The sequence below is a fragment of the Varroa jacobsoni genome, unplaced genomic scaffold, assembly GCF_002532875.2.
Source record: "Varroa jacobsoni isolate VJ856 unplaced genomic scaffold, vjacob_1.0 scaffold_647, whole genome shotgun sequence".
NCBI lineage: Eukaryota > Metazoa > Arthropoda > Arachnida > Mesostigmata > Varroidae > Varroa > Varroa jacobsoni.
Window position 1 is genome coordinate 76,464 of NW_019213549.1, and position 7,981 is coordinate 84,444.

General features: G+C 43.4%; 1 long non-coding RNA gene across 2 annotated transcripts in view; it reads right to left on the minus strand.

The window, feature by feature from the left end:
• The window catches only part of LOC111262324 (uncharacterized), a 9,887-nt gene extending 2,306 nt beyond the window's left edge, over window positions 1-7,581 (minus strand). For both annotated transcript variants that reach the window (XR_002681525.2, XR_015311885.1), the window contains exons 1-2: window positions 7,148-7,581; window positions 6,391-6,543 (exon numbers count right to left, since the gene is read on the minus strand). This is a non-coding gene — a long non-coding RNA (uncharacterized LOC111262324). The remainder of the gene's footprint in view (window positions 1-6,390; window positions 6,544-7,147) is intronic.
• Window positions 7,582-7,981: the final 400 nt, after the last annotated feature.

A 7,981-nucleotide genomic window follows, 5' to 3' on the forward strand; every position in this document is an offset into this window, starting at 1 on the left:
ATATATATATATATATATATATATATATCCATAATACTTCCATGAATTTATTCTCTCCTCAACTACCTTACAGGTTTCCTTGAAGTTCCCCTTAATTGACTCCTCTAAACAACCAGTACCTCAATCGAAAGCACGACAACGACTTGACGGACGTCTAAAGGGGGTTAATGCAATGAAAACAAAGGCCATATTAACGTGTCACGTTATTTCCTTGGCTGTCGACTATATATGTTATGGTATGATCATCGGGTCGCACCTGTCATCATTCTCTGTTCAGCTTCACACGTAAAGCTATAAATGTCTTGCCCAGCTGTTGCTGCTGGCCTGACTACGAGTGGAAAGCAACTGCGCGTTAGCGACTCGGTCCGACTATAGGTCGAGTCGGACCACTATAGGCCACTGATCAACTTAACTAAATCGGTGCTGAGTTGCTTAAATAGTTAAGTGCAGCGCACCACGTAAATATTCCCTATCTCTTTGCTTTCTCGCTTTTGGATTATGCCTTTTCAAGCAGTTGGTCCAGTCGTTGGTCAGCTACTTCAACGGAAAAATAATTTCGAATCTACTTTGTTGCAAGACTTCCTCCCGGCCGCCTACCCCTCCCGCCTCTGCTAAACGCAGTTGACTCTTCCACAGTTCCTGTCTACACAATCCCGGTTGTGGTGGTTTCGGACTAGGGGTAAATCCCGCACCCGTTCGAGCACCCCCAACTGAGAACGACTTCTCAAGACAGATCGCACGCGGTCTTGAGTAAAGCAAATAGATAGGGAATGCCGCCAAAGGGCGGAAACGGCTTCAAGCAGAAGGCTAGCTCGACGGGCTGGTAGTTCGTGTTATCGACTTTTCTAGTGGAACCACAGCAGAGGGCGCTGGGAATGACACTGTTTACTAACCGTCTGCCAGAGTGACGGAAAATACGAGAAATGAAGGGGTGTTTTATTCAACGGGCACTTTAGGGTCGACCTGGAGGCATTTGAATTTGGCGCGCTTCCAAAGAGAACGCAGAGTTAGTATTTTGAGCTTAAATTTATAGTCTTGTTCATGATAACTAGCAAATATGTGTACGAAGAAAAATGGATTATTAATAATTTTGCGGAACATATGGGACGAAGTAGCATTGCTCTTTTTTTACATGTTTTATTGGTTATAATGATTGAAAGCAAGCCTATTTTTAATGAATGAATGTAACGAAGTAATTTCATACGAACGTGTTGTACTCGTTTAAACTTTGAGTTTTTCTTGTAAAGATCCATTGTTTTTAGTTGCCGTACCACCTTATTATTGACTACCTATAAAGAAACAGTTATATCTCAAATACTGTTGAAATCTTGGGAATGATTTTTTGTCACGGCATTTTATCGACATCATTAGAGAAATATATAGATTTACAAAAAAAACTATATATTGACTGCTTCGTCAAACCTGCCCTGTCGGTCTTACCTCTGGTCCGCGACACCTTTCGCTACATCTGAGTTAGCACAGAAAAAGTCTATTCAGAGGTTCTTTTCTGTTTTTTTTTCATTTTTACGCAACATCTGTGGTCCCACCGTTCGTCAGTTTTTATTTTGGCGGCAATATTTGAAACTTGTCTCTTCTGATGTGATCAGTTAACACCAACATTATCTTACCATTACTGGCCACTGGCATTCGCGGTCGTTAGCAACAAAGGACGACATATTGTGACTTCTAGCAACAACTGCTTTCAACCCCGTTCCTTTGGCCAGCTGCTGCAGTTAGCGGCAGGAACTAGCGGAGAAACTGCCCCACCAACAGCAATGGTAGCAGCAGCTGGAGGTGTTGGAGGTAGTACGGCACTTTATTCTCGTTGAACGGACCGGCGAACCGGCGGGGGGGGGGAGGGGGTCTGGGAAACCAAATGTCTGATGAGCGCGAACGGCCAGAGGCCTGACGGCGACCCCGCTGCTCCTTTTGCGAGGGTCTTTCTTTGGGGCCATCGTAGGGTCGTCTATGGTATGGGTCGTTAAGAGACCCACTTTGGGGGTGACGCCTCCAGGGGGCGTAATAGAAATTTATGTTGCCAAATGCCTCAGTCAGTTGCTCGCCCGCTCGCTGGCTCACCATATAGTCTTTCCTTCGATAGCCGGAAAGCCTCCGTTCCTAAGAAGTCCAAATTTTCCCTCTTCCCCTCGTAATCTTTATCCGCTTTATTATAGACTATAGTTGGCAAGGATAGAGTTTTCCTATACTGTGGTAAGGAAGCAACGTGTCGAGAAACTACAGGTGAGCCGAGTTTGCTTTGATAACTTTATCAATATCAGAATATTAACTTATATTTGACAGTGTTGTAGTGCGTATTACGCCATATAGAGTCACCTCTAAGTTTGAATGATAGATATTAAGTACTTTTAAAAGTAAACAACTGTTTCAGTCTCGATTATTGATTGGCGTACATACACCATATGATTTCTGTAATATGACAATTTACGCGTTTCATAGTGGTAAATTTGACACATATAATATGTCCTAGTCAGCATCGTTGTCGGTCGTATATGATACGTGAAATATCGCTATTTAGAAATACTTTTACCTCCCATAGCATTAGAATTTACATAAGCACACTATATAGTACAACCAATGACCTCTTATAAATTATTGTTTGTTTCTTTATTTGGTGACCCTTGTCCGAATTCGGAATAGTACAACCAGTCGAAACGTTCGAATGCCGTAGATTTAAAAGGCACATAGGCCGGTGAACAATAGCCATAGTTTAATCAAAAAGTTAATATCCACGCTATAAAATTATCATAATTACTTATAAAAAGTCATTATCGACACGGGAATAATATTTACAATAAAACCTCTATGATTGTTTCAGGCATTGGGAACATAACAACTTCTAGAAAACGGTCCGAAATTAACTATGTGCCAATCGATGTTGCAGTAGAACCTTTTAGGTCCACCACGAATACTATAGGCTTCAGAATTCTGAATCGACCTTAACTTGAAAGGATTTTTGACTCACTAAACCTACTGGTAAGTCACACCCCATAAACGACCTATATGGCTTTTGACAGATTTTACAAATTAACTGATACTTTTATCTAATTTCTTCTGGCTTTAAAGCACTCTCTAAACTAATTCTAAGCAAATTCACACCTTAGGCGATTGACGCGTCTGCCCACCCTTCCTGCCGCACCTTTCCTATGATATCGCAATATTAAACATATCCAATCCAGGAGTAATGACAAAAGTAAGCAAGCAAGGTATCGTTTACCATTCAAGTAGCTTAGGTTTATACCGAGCCTCGTTCTGTTCGCTGATTTAGGGTGAGCTCAGGGAGCAGGGGGTCTACGTCAGCAATCAGCCATTCCGATTTAGCTGTACTTTCGTCTGCTTTTCCACTCATCTTATTTCTTTCTTAGACCTGGAACCGCTTCTAGTCTTGGATTCGACGGTATCCTCCCGAAACGGCGACCGAGACCGAAGCGTTTGGCTGCCACAATGTTCGTGGACGACCAAACGGCAGTTGACTTGATGACTCTTTTGCAGTGGCCATTCTTTAGCCCTGCTGATTTTGCTGCCCCCTAGTAATATTCAGGTGTACTTGTGAGTCTTCTAAGCCTTTAACAGGGGTTGTTCTCCTTAGTCAACTGGTGGTCCTCATGCAGACCCAGCACGTCCCCTTTGTCTGGGGGTGTCGCGAATGAGTAGCGACCGCGGCAATTCGGCTCCACTGCTACTGATTCTCTGGCTGTTGTTCGTAAGGGACGAAATGACACTAAGGGAATGAACGTCTTCTTTTTCTACTGAAAAGAAGATGGCTTAAGGGCCTGGACTCGCAACGGTTCGTACGAATGAACTCAACGGTGACGCTGACAGGAACCCGACAAGGGCCGAGAGATACCGGACTCGAAACAGGAGTAGGAAAGAACAAAACGAATAGAACACAAGAGAACTCGTTCAGAAAAACAGCTCAGGATAACCATTCAGAAGAACTGGACTACTCTACCATAGAAAGTATACCTGTGCTCCAATGAACGCTATAACATCAACAGCGCCGAACGAAGCATCAGGACAACGGCAATAGAAATAGCAGTAGGAGCTACAGTCGGCGAGACCGCGGACACATCGGGGGGAAGTCAAGGAAAAAGGCGAACAACAAGACCTAAAAGAGACGTTACTTTTCTCCCGAGTCGTCCTTAGTGACCGTCGCTTCCACTGCGCCTATGGCGGCGGTACCGGACCCCCAACTGACTTTCTTCGCTGTTGTTCGTCTATTTCGCCGCCGTCCGTTTTGTCTACTTCTCCAAACCACTCCTTAACTGTTGCTTTTATTACCTTTCTCTCAACTGCCCTCACTCCGATCTCCTCCACAACGCAAAGGACTCGGGACTCGGGCCTTGAAAGGCGCAACGCCCACGCTGTCGCTCACACAACCAGACGGACCAGCTAAGGACAACAAGCAGATGATCGCACAAATGGAGGAAACTCACTCGTTCAGAAATCGAAACACCGACTGCATCCCTGGCGCTCCTAAAAGTCCTCGTTCACTAAACAGCCGACTTGGCCGTACCGTAGCAGGGTTTTCGAAAACGACAACGAAGCCCCTCCGCCATTCCCCGAAAGCTCTATAACGAGACGCACCTCCAAGAGATACCGCGCGGAAATTGACACAGAGACCCTTCCTGGATCAAGCGAGTCTCTTAAAAACGTCCGATGTTAGGATGATACAGGCCATAGTTACTATGCGGTAAAACGGCGAATTCCAGCAATGGTGCGCTTAGCCAACAGACCCCGTTATATTACAAGAAATATAAACTGCCATTTTAATCAAAGGATAGTTTGTAATTTAACTCGTAACTCCTATCAGTCGAACGACACTGCCACTATGCTTTACAGTGACAGGTTGCCAAACGACATTGATGCACCTCCTTTGGCGTTGTGTGCTCATAGGCGACGATGCGTTGTATTGTGTATTAGAGAAAGAAGCTCATGGCAGCGGAATTAGCTGTACAAAAGGGTACGCCGACGGTACCCTGCCTTCTACGAAACGCTTAGCCTAAAAGATTAGTGTAAAAATGCCCTGTATAATACTAATGGAAGCGGCAAGCATAATTTAATGTCGATGACTGTCCAAAAAATCTGTCAAAAATTGAATAGTGCGTGAGAGAACTTTGGGGCAGATCTGGAAAGCCCAGCTCCATTTCAGTTAAAGTTTCTCTGTAGGTTATGTAATGACTTTTCAAGTTCGGACAATACCAGTTCCTCGATAAACCAGGCCAAACTTATCAATCATAATAGCCCATAGTATATGCTAATCTGTATTTGACATTTTGCTACAAACGTGCTAGCTCTTCTTCAAACAGCGCCTGAATTGCGCCTACTTATGTATGCTAACAGTTCATAAAAGTCAGATCAAACAACATCCATGGTTAAACTATGTACAATCTATTATAGAGCTCGGATACATGGCATGGAATCGGCTGTAGCCGCGTCATAGCCAAAGTAGTTAGGCGGTTAGAGGTTAGGCTGTAGGCCACGAACGAAAAAGTATTCAAGAATAGAGCAACAAAGTGAATTATTCAGACCATCTGCCTAAGAGGAAGGTCTTGCCAAGAAGACCTCTAACATCTATAAGAGCTCGGCTGATGTAGATGCAGAAACGAGACTTGGCTAACTCTTCCACAGAGGCCAGTAGCTAAAGCAGTGAACAGCTTCGCGAATGCCCCTGTTGCAATGAAACCTGTTGCTGGTAAGCGGAGTCAAGTTATTTTAATGCTACCGAATCCAAACAGTATACATACAAATGTGGCAAATTACCGGATTCAGCCTCGAAGCGTATGTTATAAATATCTACAAACGATATAGCTACATCCAATATTTGTAGTGGGGCAAAAATAGATCTTAACAAGAACAGACCGCCTCTAAAGTTAGTTATAAATGTTCACGCCGTAATAATGAACCCCTCCGGTAATTCAAATGTACCTACGTTGCAATCGTCATTTCTAACCTATAGAATATAAGGGGTTACATATATAAACTAGAGGTCTATTTACATAGGCTGCTCAAGTTAACATCTAAGCCATACACAGCTTTTCATTGTTGTCATTTAGCGCTAACCATAGTCCGGAGATATTTTAGATTGTTTCCTAAATTAGTAGTAGTAAAGGTAGTTTTTTTCTTTTTTTCTTAACTTTTATACTGTCGAACGGCATAGAAATCGTGGCTGGTTACAGCCAAAAATAGACTGATCGTTCATGTCTGGCGAAAACTTCGATAAATACTTCACGCAAATAACTTACTAACAGTTTAACGCCGTTGGCGCCGTATCTATGACCAATGTTAAAGTACATTTATCGAATTTTGACGGCGATCGACATTCGCAACTGCAAGTTTGCCTGATAGCCGTCGCGGCAACGATGTACCTACCTCGGACGTGGGAGTCTACATAAGGTGATGGCGCTGGCAGCACATATTACTTTTTGCCTGATTTGTGTATCGTCTTGCCGGCAGTGGTCGAAACAAATCTTCTAAGTTGTATTAGGGATCCGCTAATTTGACGCGAATCGAAATCGATTTGTCCTGCAATCCCAACAAACACAAAGTAAGATGAGGAAAATCGTTGAAGAACTTGCTATGTGGTATGACACCAAATCATTAATTACCTGGCGTTATGACGAAAAAGTAGTTCAATGACGGTTTCCTTATCAACAATTTGTGAGCATGACATGCACGAAGGCTACTAAAACCTAATTCAAATTATGTATGAATAGTTTCCTCGATTAGGTTTCATAAAAGGGATCTATCCGCTGGCAGGCTGGGCCGAGCGGCAGGCACATCCAGACGTTGCAGAAACTTCAGCGATTGGCACGGAAGACAATTTACACGCAATTTCAAATCGGCTGCGTCGAACACGTTGCTCCAGTCCCGTAAAGAATACTTCCAATTGAATTTTGTAAATTATCATTGCATTGAAACACCCAAACGAAGTTTGCTTGAAGATTATTATTTTTGGATAATTCAGAATATAAATGTAATTTCTTTACAGCCCATTAAATCAATCCAAGGAAATCCCTTTTTAACGCTCCTATCGCTCTACGTACCGCCATCCGTAAGCGCACTATTATAAAACTACAAACTCGTTTTCTGCGTTGACTTTGCCGGTTCTCGAAAGTAGATAGATTACCTCTCGGTGAAGCTACACGTTTGCACTGAACCAATAGCAAATACGTCGCCCTTAATCTCCAAGACACAGCCACGTTCTGCGACGACACCGCTGAAGTTTTGTTCTAGCTCCTCGTTACGAACTTCTATCTGAACTTATGTTCGAACAGCGTTGCTACCGTTAATCGTCGACCGTCTGCGCTAGTACTATTGCAAAGTTCTCTAGGATACATTTATTGCCATAAGTAAGCATGCAAAATGCTCATTCTTGGTCTATGGTGTTTTTTCTTTTATCATCGACATCTATTCTCCCGTCCGTCCGCCAGCGCCCTGCTGAAGAGAGTGTTTGACTTCGACCTTTCCTCTCTTTAAGTGTCTGCGGTACTCTTCGTACTTCGATTACAATTCGATAATAATCAGCCCACTATGCCAACGAAGCGGACCAGCCCTCGTCTTTTTTTTTTGTTTTTGCTCTTTATCTTGCTGTCATAATTCGTTTAATTCGTTAATTGATCTTTGCACGCAGCAAGCCTCGCGGTGCTCGCGATCACCACACATCTTCATGTCCAACAATCGCCTTCGCGAGCGAGGTTTCATCGGCACACAACGTGAGACTTCAGTTCGCTGCGTATCGCTACTGTCGTCGAAATGAGGTCGATCATATTATAGACGAGGAGTAGAGTTGTTTCGCATTCTGTTGTGTGTTTATGTTCTTCTATTAAACAAGTCATCTACGGCGAGCATCTCACATTCTCGCTGATATGGACACAGTGGCCTTTAGAAAACAGAGCAGGCCGTTTTCGTCGTGTTCCTTATTTGAGATAATACAACACATACGAACTCCGACTGCGATGGC